We start from the raw sequence: 12,133 nt of genomic DNA, 5'->3' as shown, positions 1-12,133 counted from the left end.
TATTTGCCCAGGCTGGACTCAAATTTATAGGCTCAAGAAATGATCCTGCCTCAGCCTCCTTTTTTTTTTCTTTTTTCTTTTTTTCGGAGCTGGGGACCGAACCCAGGGCCTTGCACTTGCTAGGCAAACACTCTACCACTGAGCTAAATCCCCAACCCCCTGCCTCAGCCTCCTTTTTTTTTTTTTTCTTTTTTCTTTTTTTCGGAGCTGGGGACCGAACCCAGGGCCTTGCACTTGCTAGGCAAGCACTCTACCACTGAGCTAAATCCCCAACCCCCTGCCTCAGCCTCCTTAACGAGTGTCTGTGCAGGTGTGTGGTGCCACTGTGCCTGGCTTAGCAAGCCAGCCTTCAAGAAGTCCAAAATCCCGAACTTGAGAGCACCGTGTACTGAACAAGCACTGCATGCGTACGTGCTGAGCATTATTGGTGGGGCCATGATGGGGACTTTATAATACACTCTCCCCTTGTAGAGCTGGGCCCAGTGCTGTGTGACCCTGGCCCTCACTGAACAGTGCAGATCATTGGACTGTTCGAATAGCCATTTATTATAAGAACCACGGAGAGAATGAGAGAAAAGTCCATCAGAGCGGTCAGGACGGCATCTCTGGGGAGTGGGGAAGGCAGTTCTGTGTCTACTCACTTTCTCTAATCCCTGGGGCGTCTCGAATAATTTTAATTTCTAAGCCAGCTAGGCTAAGTGTCCTGAACAAGGGGAAAAAAAAAAAAAAAAGAAAACACTTGACTTGAAGGAACTGTGTTCTACGGCACATTGCAGACACAAGAGCTGAAGCTCTGAGAGAGTAATAAGTAGGTTGAACCAGATAATATAGCTTTGCTTTTGGTCAGCTTGGGTTTTGTTGTGTACAGATCTACAGCACATCTGTAGCCCTGGATGGCCTGCGACTTAATATGTAGACCAGGCTGGCCTCAAACTCATAGAGATCTGCCTGCCTCTGCCTTCCTAGTGCTGGGATTAACAGCCTGAGCCACAACAGCTGGTTTCTAAGTTGCTGGGAATCAAATCAAGAGCCTTGTATACGACAGGCAAACACCTTGCTAAGTCACCTCTCCAGCCCTTATATTTTTAATTTTTAAAAAAATTGTATTTGTTTGTTATTTGTCTGTTTGTTTTGGATGGATGGCATACCACAGCATACATGTGGAGGTCTGGAGGATCGAACTCAGGTCATTAAGCTTGACAGCAAGCCCCTTTCCCCTCTGAGCCTTCTTACTGGCCCCTACATCTTGAATGTCATAAACGTGGGTTGGCCTTTAGCTGAAGTAGACACATGTTCATTTTATGAGCCTGCCTATTCACAAGCCACCCCCCCACCTCTGCCCTCGGGGTTCTACCTGTAAAGCTATTTAAAGATCAGGCATGGTGGCACATGTGACCCATGCACATGCATTCTCTGCAGCCTGAGCTACAGAAAGAGACAAGAGACCCCAGGGAGGGAGAGACAGAGATAGAGAGAGGGACAAAGACATAGAGACAAAGAGATAGAGAAGAGAGAAGGAGAGGCCTGGTCATACAGACCTATACCCTCAGCTACAGGAAAGGGTGAAACAGGAGGATTGTGAGTTCAAGGCCAGACTGAACAATTTAGCAAGACATGGTCTCAAAATAAAAGTAAAGGGAGCGGGGTTGGGGATTTAGCTCAGTGGTAGAGCGCTTGCCTAGCAAGCGCAAGGCCCTGGGTTTGGTCCCCAGCTCCGGGGGGTGGGGGGGTGGGGGGGGATAGCACGGTGGCTGGAATGGTAATCCCAGCAGTTGGGAGTCATGGCAGACAGATCTCTGTGAGCTCCAGGCCAGCCTGGTCTACAGAGCTACACAGGGAGGCCCTGCCAGAGAGAGAGAGACAGAGACAGAGACAGAGACAGACAGAGACAGAGAGACAGAGATGGAAAGAGAGGGAGAGAGGGAGGAAAGAAGCTAGAGAAAGAAAGAAAGAAAAGAAAGAAAGAAAATGCAAGAAAGAAAAGAGAGAGAAAGAAAGGTAGGTTTTAACACCGGAAAGGGCTGAGGGTGTGGCTCAGTGTGTTGACCTTGCCCTCCATGTTAGCAGTCCTGGGTTCAGGGTTCAGGTCATCATGCTGATAAAGATCAAAAGACTCTCTGTTTCCAAAGACTCAGAAGTCAGTTGCATCAAATCTGCTTCGCCTCACTCTGTGATGGGTTTAAAATGGGGGAGGGGGTACCCAGCTGGAGCACCTCAGGATGGCCAACACCCCCTCCAAAGTGGGGGCGGGGCAGGCTTTGGTTTGGAACACATACGCATCACAGTCATTTATCACCACTCCTGAGCTAGAACATCTCTCTCTCCCTCTGGTTGTGGGAAGGATGAGGTAGCCTCCAGTGTGCTTCTTCTCCCTCCGTGGGCTGTGTTTATCCAAGTATTTTAAGCTTCTATTATTCTGAGCCCATTACTCCACAGGGTGATTAAGATTTCTCTTGGCCAGAGAAGAGAAGACAATGTGTTTGCTGCGTCCAGGACTGTTGCTTTTCCCAAGCAGCCTTCAAAGGGGAAAAAAGAAAAACCGTAAACACTAGGCACACAAAATATACACTTGCTGCACGGCAGGAGTCTGCAGAGTCTCGTGCCCTTCACCTTGGCCTGGACTACAAGCAGCTGGGACAGGATGGGGGAGGCGGGATGACGGAGGCTCTCCAATTCCTGTGTTCTTCTTCTCACTTGTGCCTGCTTTAATCCGCTCCATCTCTACCCATCCAGGCCAGTCAGCCATATCATTTCTGTTGCTTGACAGTTTTTTGTTTCTCTCTCTCTCTCTCTCTCTCTCTCTCTCTCTCTCTCTCTCTCTCTCTCTCTCTCTCTCTCCCTCTCTCTCTCTCTCTCTCTCTCTCTCTCTCTCTCTCTCTCTCTCTCTCTCTGTGAATATGTAGACCAGGATGGCCTCGAACTCACAGTGGCATAAACTGCCTCTGCCGCTCCCTTTCCCTGCTCTCAGAATGCTGTCATTAAAACCTGGAGGAGCTGCCGAGCTTCCTTAGGTGTGTGAGTCTGTAAGACAGCCAAACTTGGGGAAAACTCTAACTGAGGGAGGGGAGGAGAGAAAGGGGCAGGGAACATTCCGAGGAGGGCAGACAGAAAGAGCAAGACCAGCTATGGAAGTAAACAGCGCCGGGCTCAGAGAGGTCAGGGAGCCTAAGGGAGAACCACACAGCAGACACCAGATCCAGAGGGAGGCCAGTTGCTGGTGCACACCTGTATGCCCACACTCGGGATACTGAGACTTCCAGGCCACCTGGAGTTATATAGCATGACTTGTCTTGGAAGAGAGGTAACACACACACACACACACACACACACACACACACACACACACACACACACACAGAGTAACTAACCAACCAAAGAACTGAAATCATTTAAATGAGTGTGGACAGAAGGAATGGAATGGAAAAGTCCAGCTTTGATTTCTTATCTTTACAGCCTACAGCCCCGAGGGCAAGAGCTTTAACCTCAGAGACATTCTGAGTCCTTATCTGCCAAATGGGAGCTTTAGTCCCACCTCCTGGGGCCTCTCGGAGAACGCTGCTGGAACTTGGCTAAGTAGTGGCTTCCTTCTTCCTTCCTGGCTCCCTTTGATGAATTCTCTTTCACTTCCCTGCTTCACTTAGCACCTCTCTCCCCCTCTCTTTCTCCCTTTCTCGTTTTCCGAGAAGAAACCAACCCCTCACCGCCGCCGCCACCCCGCCCCCAGCCCCCAGGCCAGAGCTGAGCCACAAGCCCTCAGTCTCTAGGCAGTCGGCTGACTGCCTCAGCAGAGCTGATAGACACCCAGTGCCCCCAGCTATTCCCCGCTGTTTTGATGAACGCCTAACCTTCTCTCCCTATCTCTCCAGCCCGGCTACTTCTAGCCCTGGAGATTCATTCCTCTGATCACCCTACCCGGACAGCGCACCGCTGCCCTCAAGCTGGCTGGAGTGTTTTGAAGCAAGCAGCTGATCGTTAGCATCGCTCTGGCCTATCTCCCAGACACACAGCCGATGAGATTAAAGAAAGGGGCGTGTGACCTCGCTCGCTCGCAAGCCAAAGATTCCTGTGTTCCGCCCTGGGCCCTGGAGGAAAGCGGTATTGTTCTAAAGATAAAGTTACTAGTTGTATAAAGGCATCTCAGGGAACTTTCTCCTTGGAAGCAAGGGCTTCTTGGAGTCAAGATAGCACCTACAAGCCCAGACTTATCCCAAGTGCCTAAGCAGCCCCGGAGTCCTTTCTGCAGCCAAATGGGCACTGGGGTAACTCCCCTAGGGGGCTTCGGCTCCAAGATCTGTCATAGGTGGCGCCATGATGGTTTCTTTATGCACCACTCATCCCCAGGGGCTAACTGAAGGATTCTGTAAACTGCAGTGTCTGGGGACAGACGCACTTTGGACCAGCCCCCTGCTGTGGCTTCTTGATAGTCATATGGTTCTCTGGTTCCTGCTCCCTTGCTTCCAAAGGGAGGCCAAGGGGAAACCCAAGAAGAACCCTTTAAAAATGTCTAGGGGTTGGGGATTTAGCTCAATGGTAGAGCGCTTGCCTAGGAAGCAGAAGGCCCTGGGTTCGGTCCCCAGCTCCGAAAAAAAAAAAAAAAAAAAAAACCCCAAAAAAAAAAAAAAGTCTAGCTAGCCAGAAGGTGATGACCCACGCCTTTAATCCCAGCATTCAGGAGGCAGAGGCAGGTGGATCTCTGTGAGTTTGCAGCCAGCTGGTCTACAGAGTGAGTTCCAGAACAGTTAGGGCTACACAGAAAAACAAACCTTAAATGTCTAGGTCAAATGGGGGCCTCAGTGGGGTTTCCCTCTCCAAATGGTAGATTTGGATTTCTGAAGACCTTCTGGGCTCTCTACAGTACATGGATATCTTCCTTCACTCCTTCCAGTCCTGATACTGCCCCTCCCCCAGCTCTACACAGAGTGATCACTGCACAACATAATCAAAAGTGTAGCTGCCCCCCCCACAAGCCAGATATGGGGTGCATGCTTGTAAGCCCAATGCTCTATAGACACAGACAGAAAGCTCAGGAGTTCAAGGTCAACTTTTACTACATAATGGGTTCAAGGCCAGCCTGGGCTACTTACACCGAGTCTCAAAATAAGTTTCCCTGACTTAGCCCAAGTCAGGGAAACCCTCTCTGAGCCTGCCATCTGCCTCTTCTGTATCCATTCTTCAGCACCAGTCTTGGGTAAAAATACTATCAGTCTGGTATACTTCCATTCCCCTGTAGCTCAGCCCAGGAGTAATTACATGGTCAGGCTTTCTCCTGACTCTAAACAGAAAGATCTAGGGGTGAGATTCCACCACTGAGCTATTTGGGGTCCCTCACATCACAGCTTGGGATCCCCTCAAGTAATCCCACTATGAGGGTCTAATTTAGCCTTTCCCTGCCTGGGTAAAAGAGGTCTTGATTTGCTTTGGAAAACACAGTATAATGAATGTAGCGGGGTGGCAGAGGATGACTTAGCGAGGCATCTTCCTTGAGGTACGAACCGGTCTAGTTTGTTTTGGGGTATGAGAAGGTGGGTTGAGAAAGGCGTAGAGGCAGAGAAAAGAGAGGAGACAGAGGAGGGAGGGAGAGACAGAGACAGAGAGAGAGAGAGAGAGAGAGAGAGAGAGAGAGAGAGAGAGAGAGACCCTCAGGGAACACATGGAGGAACAGATGGGGAGGAGGGAGAGGAGAGAGAGGGAGGGAGACAGAGAGAACAGGGTGGGGGGCGGGGGAGAATCATAGAAGGGGCGGAGGTCAGAGAGAGCAGGAAAAAGGCCAAACAGTCCTTTTACTGCAAGCCAGGCGCCTACCTGGCTGTTGCTAGGTAACTGATGGGCGGAGCCTAGAAGAAACACTAACATGTCTTCCTTTGGCCAGCAAGAGAGTGTAAAACTGCGTCGGTAGGAACTAAAGGCCATATCCTCCAGCAAGTGCTTGAGTCAAGCTTTGAGAAAAGATAGAATGTTTTAATATTTGTTTATTGGGGGGGCACATTCACATTCTTGAGAATATATGGTTGAGTGTGAGTGTGTGTCACAGTACTCCTACTAAGGTCAGGAGGTCAAAGTGAGGGACTCAGTTCTCTCCTTCTACCATGTGGGTACCTGGAGACCAAACTCAAGTCATGAACTTGGCAGCGGCGGAGCTTGTACTCACTGAGCCATCTTGCCCAACCCCCCTTACCCTCTACTTTTGTTTTATTTTGAAACAAGGTCTTAATGTAGTCCAAGCTGACCTGGAAACTGATACACAGCCAAGGTTGGGGATGACTCTGGAAAGCTGGGATTGCAGGCACACACCACCCTCAGGCTGGACTTGACTTAATAACTTACTGTTTGCAGACCTATTTCTTTTTCAAAAGCAATCGTTTTGAGGTATAAATTCCTTCTCAGGTCCCACCAACACCTGGAATGTTGCAGTTGCCCTGTGGACCTTGTCAACCCTCCAGCTGTCTGTCATTTACATTGTAGCTACTGTGCTGGGCTTGCAACATCCTCTGTTGTTTCCAAAGTGTCACCAGCTGTGTAGCACAGGCTGGTCTTAAACACTCCATCTGTCTGTCCGTCCTTGCCTCCTAAGTACTTGGATAATAGATGTACACACACACATTCCGTGGCCATGTCCCTCTCCCTTCACCACTTCCCCTTCTTCTCTGAGACAGGATCTCACTATGTAGCTATAGCTGGCCCGGAAATCACCATGCAGACCAGACAGGCAAATTTCAGCCGACTCTGCCCTCTGAGGACTGGGATGAAAGATGTAGTTTTATTGTTCTAATGACGACTGGAACTGTGCACTAACTGCTTCGAATAGCTCTGCGGAGTGTTCATTAAAGAAATCTTCTGCCCAGGTTTTAATTGGCTCATTTGTCTTCTGATGACGGAGTTCAGAGACTTCTGTTAATAGTCTGGATCCCTGGTCCCCTTGTCAGTGCCTCAACCGCAAGGCAAGGACTCTATCTTAAAACCAACCAACTGCAGGGTGGTGGTGGTGCATGTCTTTGATCCCAGGGACCCTGGAGGCAGAAGGAAGTGAATCTCTGAGAGTTCAAGACTAGCCTGGTGGACAGAGTGAGTTCCAAGACAGCCAGGACTATACACAGAAACCCTGTCTCGAAAGACAAAAACCAAACAAAACAGCAACAAAACAAAAACCATTATGCCTCATGCTTCCCATGTACAAAACCCAGGATTTGACCACTCCCCTCTCAGAAACCCCTAAGTAACCCCATGGTGGAACATGCCTATGAGCCTAGCACTTGAGAAGTTGAGGCAGGTGGTTCAGGAGATTCAGAAGTTCAAGGTGAATTCCTATCATCTCATACCCCTAGAGAATCAAAGGCAGGAACATAACCTTGAGTTCAAGACCAACTGGGGCTATGTAGCTCAAAAATAATAAAATAAAATAAAAAAGAAAGGAAAACACGCATCGAGAGAAAATAGGAGCCCAGGGATAGGAACAGAGAGAGAGAGGTAAGCTACTGACCTCTCATAAGTGGGGGATCATGATGGCTCTGTTAAAATGCCTGGAAGTAGAAGGTGACATATTTGTTCTTGAGGTCGTTGTGACGTTCGTGTTGCTGTTACTGCCACCATGTCCCTGCTCCTCCAGGGCCGGGCTCTGCTGTTCAAATGAGTTCACGGAGCACTAGCATCCTTGTCATCCTCAAAGGTCATCAGGAAGAACAAAGGCTTGCCTTCTGTCTGGACAGCCCTGAGAACTGACGCACTCTCTCAGGAAACTAGGCCAAAGTGACTGCGGAAGTCATTCTCCATAGTCACCCCAGCTCCCAGGAACTCTCTCTTGGTACCGAGCCCTCTCCCCCTCTCTGCAAACCCCTTTCCACTCCAGCCCTTCCACATGCTGGGATCACAGAGCTCTGCTACCTGGCTTGAAAACTTGGTTCCATTTTACCTGCTCCAGGGCAAAAGAACCTAGGTACTGAGGCTTGCTGGTTACCCTGAGCGTTGCTTTGTCCGTGGTGACTGTGATTCCCCACCTCTGTGTTCACAGGAACTTCTGTCTGTGTGTCTCTGTGGTTTCTTCTCACTGGCTTTTTCCCCCGCTAAGACAGAGTGTCCTGGAACTCCATCTGTAGACCAAGGTATCCTTGAATTCAAAGATCGGCCTGCCTATGCCTCCCAAGTGTGGGGATCGAAGGTGTGCGTTAGCGCTCCTGGCTTTCTTATTTATTCTGAGATTACACACTATCATGTGCATAGGATGCTCAGAAGACAACTTGTGGAATGGTCCTCAGGTGTGATGAAAGCTCTTTTACCTGCTGAGCAATCTTGCCTACCCTCTTCTTCTAAGGAGACCAGTCATTGAATCTTAGCCCACATAAATACACTGGGACATCCTCTCCACACCACTCTCTACAGAGTCCTCTATTAAGGCCCATTCTCAGTGTTCATGCTTCCAAAGCACACATATTCTACCCAGTACTAGATTCTGGAGACCCTAGTTCAAATCTCGGTTTTGTTGCAGACTCGCTGTGCCTGATTGAATCCATTCCTCTCTCCCTACCTCACCCTTTCCTCAGTTAAATGGGTCTGTCTGTCTTTTTCTTTTTCTTTTCTTGACAACATTCACTTATGTAGCCAAAAAAAATGACCTTGTACCCTTGATACCCCCGCCTCGACCTCCCAAAGACTGGGATTAGACGTGTAATTTATCTACTGTTGAGAATAACCCGTATCCCTGGCATCAGGCCCCATGCATGCCTCTACCGACCGAGATCCATTCTTAGCCGCCATGTTGGCTTGAGATGGCTTCTCTAGCTCAGGCTAGCCTAGACTTGCTAGGTAGTCAACGCTGGCCTTGAAATTCCAACCCTCCCCTATCTTCCCAAGAGTAGGAACCACGGGTGTGCACGACCATCCCTGGCTTTCAAAAGGATTGTTTTTGTTGATAATGGCGCTCCCTTGCATAAAATCCCTTAGCAGTTCCCCCATTACCCTCCCAGACTTGTCAGATTTCACAAGGCAAATGTCTGATCCAAACCCAGCGAAATTCCATCCTCATCCTGCCTGACACCCTCCCAAGGTAATACTCATCCTTTTAGAAGCATCGATGCCACTTCCTTCAGAGGTCAGTTCTGCCTGTTCCTCCCTTGTAGGTAGGTTCTCTAAGGCCACCACTGTCCTCGAAGCCCAGAGCACAGCGTGAGCGTGTTGTCCTCTTCTCCCAAATGTCAGGGGCACACAATGGGTGCGCTGATTCAGGGTTATGTATGTGAATCATATAACCCAGGCAGGAGATCCAGAATCCGCTCAGGAATGGACCTGGAATGGTAGATGCCTGCCCATCCTTTCAAACCACACCTTGGGCAGACATCGCTCCTTCATCCCCAAGACTCCTGATTTGTTCCTCCGCACAGAGGGATCCAGGCTTCCCCAGACACGTGTTCTGTTGGCTGGGTGTGATCTGTCAGGCATCCCTGTTTTGAAAGTCAAGGAAAGAAACCTCAGAAATGTCACATGCAAGTCCTGCTCACAGCAGGGACGGTGTTGGAATTCTTTAGCCTGACTCCTCATGTGGTGTGGCCAGCACTCAGTAAGTCTGAGGAGGGCCATCTCAACCGGAGGCCAGGTGATTCCTGGAAGGCTCAAAACCACAAACTCCTTGCTGAAGCCTCAGGGTATCCCCAGAGGCGCAAACACATAGCTCCTTTCTCTTTCCTTTTTTTTTCCCCCCTCTCCTTCCCGTTCCTGTTCCTGTAATCCAGGTTGGGTGTCAAAGTAATCAAGGGTGGCCTTGAACTCCTGATCCTCCTGTTCCTACCTCAAACTCTGGAATTCCAGACATGCACTATCACTCCTAGCTATGGTTTCCCACAGTTGCCCGGACTCGAGCTCAGGTCCCTCTTGCCTGGATTTACTGTCACTTCTACATACATCCAGCTCACGGTTCTTACCGATAAAGGGCACACACACCCTGCACCCGAGAAAAGGGAGGTTGGAGCTGACCTTTTCCTTTGCATGAACGGATGTTTTATTTTACAACAATTTCTCTGTTCTTTATAATTTTTTGAGGCCCAGTCTTGCTGTGTAGGCCTGGCTAACCTGGAACTCACTATGTAGACTAGGCTAGCCTTGAGTTTGAGTTACCTATCTCTGAACTACCACACTCAATTCTTTTTTATTTCCCCTCCTTTTAGACAGGTTCTCTCTCACTGTGTAGCCCTGGCTGTATTACAACTCACTAGGTAGACCAGGTTGGCTCTGGATCTGCCTTCCAAGTGATGAGATTAAAGGCATGCACACCCCCATGCTTGTCCTCAAAATATAGATGATAGATAGATGATAGATAGATGATAGATAGATAGATAGATAGATAGATAGATAGATAGATAGATAGATCGATCGATCTTAAGAGATGTGATCTATGTTACACAAGCTGGCCTAGAACTTCTGAGATCAATCAATCTTCTTTTAAAAAAATTTTGTTTTTACCCTGTACTAGAACTTGAACATGCACAGGTCCTCGTCCATGCCAGACATGTGCTACCCGAATCTAGAAAACAAAACAAAACTTTTTTTCTCAGGGTTGGGGATTTAGCTCAGTGGTAGAGTGCCTGCCTAGCAAGCGCAAGGCCCTGGGTTCGGTCCCCAGCTCTGGAAAAAAAAAAAAAAAAGTAAAAACTTTCTTTCTCTCCAAGTATTCCAAGGCCACCCTTGAACTTGATTTGACATTTTCCCACCTCAGCTTCCACGATAATTTTAGATTGGCAGAAAAGCTTCTTTATCATGGCAGAGAGGCCTTGCACTTCTGTGATCGGGGTCCCCTAACGTCTTACAAATCACTAGGAAACCATTCAAGGTTTAGTGGCTCACATCTGTAATCCCCGCACTTGGGAGGCCGACGCCGAAAGATTGCCACAAGTTCAAGGCCAGCCTGAGCAACACTGAGACCCCAAAACAAGCAACAGTTCTTCCTGTGCAGTGCCGTCCACCTGAAGCCTTAGCAGAGGCAGTGGGAGCCCCGTGAGTGGGAGGCCAGCCTAGTCTGTGTAGTAAAACACTGTCAAAGAGGGGGAAAAGGCAAAAACCCTAAGAAGCCAACATCGTCACACCCTTTCCTTAGCCAGGCTCCAGAATTTATGTGCATGTGCGTCACCGTCTCTCTGTTCCTGGGCCCAGCCTGGCATTGAACGATTTTCCCATTCTGTGAGCACGTGGGAGAGGGGGTATCGAGCTCCCTCTCTCAAGCTTTGATCCCTGCTCGGTGGGTCCCGTGGGGGGAAGAGCTACTGACTTTTGCTTCGCTTAGCTCAGATTCACCCCTCGGCTCCCATTTTAAAGATTATGGTTAAGGAAGAGAAGCCGCCTCACCTAGTGGGTGCTGAGATCAGTGCTAAGACAGTGGGCAAGCTCTCTGGCCCCGTTGCTCTCTCCCTTTCTGATTTAATGGCCGCTGGCACTTCCTGAAAAATCTGGCACGGACTTTTACAGTATGCTTCCCCACAAGGCCCCTCACCCCAAACATCGTTTGTTCTTTTATGACTAAGGATATTTATCTCCTGCTAGCTTTAGAAGTTTATGGGCTGATTTTCCTTTGAATTCCAGGCCAAGGTCAGGGGTATTCTTTGAGGTGTGATGTCACAGTGTGTCGCCTTGGTTACCGCCATGACATCATCAGACTAACCTAGGGGACCTGGGGGGGGGCATAGAAAGAGATGTCTTTTTCATCTATAGTTTGCCGCCTTTGGAGGGGGGACGGGTGAGGCTTGGAGGAACTGTTAGGAGGCCAAAAGAGAAGACTTGGGTCTCACTAAAAACATGTCACTGACCATAAAACCAGACCACAACCAAAGGTTATAAACCTGTTCATTTTTAATTATTTATTCTTCTATTGTGGTAGGAGATGTTGCTCCTACCAGGGCACACAGCATGTGGGAAACAGAGGCCAACGTAGAGAAGTCAGGTCTCCCCTTCAACCCTGTGGGTCCCGGGGATTGAACTTATGTCCTCTGGTTTAGCAGCTAACACCTTATACCCACTGAACCACATTCTTGGCCCCCAAAAGCCTATCTATATAGACTTCTGAAGTGGGGGGAGGGGGCAGATGCAACCAGAACAAGGTATTTGCTAAGAGACCACCAGTAAGCCACGGAAAGACAGGCAGGCAGACAAACAGACC

The 12,133-nt window shown here is 49.1% G+C and overlaps 1 long non-coding RNA gene across 1 annotated transcript; it reads right to left on the bottom strand.

Annotated features, from left to right (window-relative positions):
- Window positions 1–6,731: 6,731 nt before the first annotated feature.
- Window positions 6,732–11,539, bottom strand: LOC108352453 (uncharacterized). The gene is made up of 3 exons (XR_015634350.1): window positions 11,326–11,539; window positions 7,478–9,431; window positions 6,732–7,007 (listed from the first exon to the last, which is right to left on the bottom strand). It is a non-coding gene; the product is annotated as an uncharacterized LOC108352453 (long non-coding RNA).
- Between the last annotated feature and the right edge of the window lie 594 nt (window positions 11,540–12,133).

This window comes from Rattus norvegicus, chromosome 12 (assembly GCF_021556685.1).
Source record: "Rattus norvegicus strain SHRSP/BbbUtx chromosome 12, alternate assembly SHRSP_T2T, whole genome shotgun sequence".
NCBI classification, from domain to species: Eukaryota; Metazoa; Chordata; class Mammalia; order Rodentia; family Muridae; genus Rattus; species Rattus norvegicus.
The sequence above is the reverse complement of the archived record's forward strand: the minus strand, read 5'-3'. Positions and strand labels throughout refer to the sequence as shown.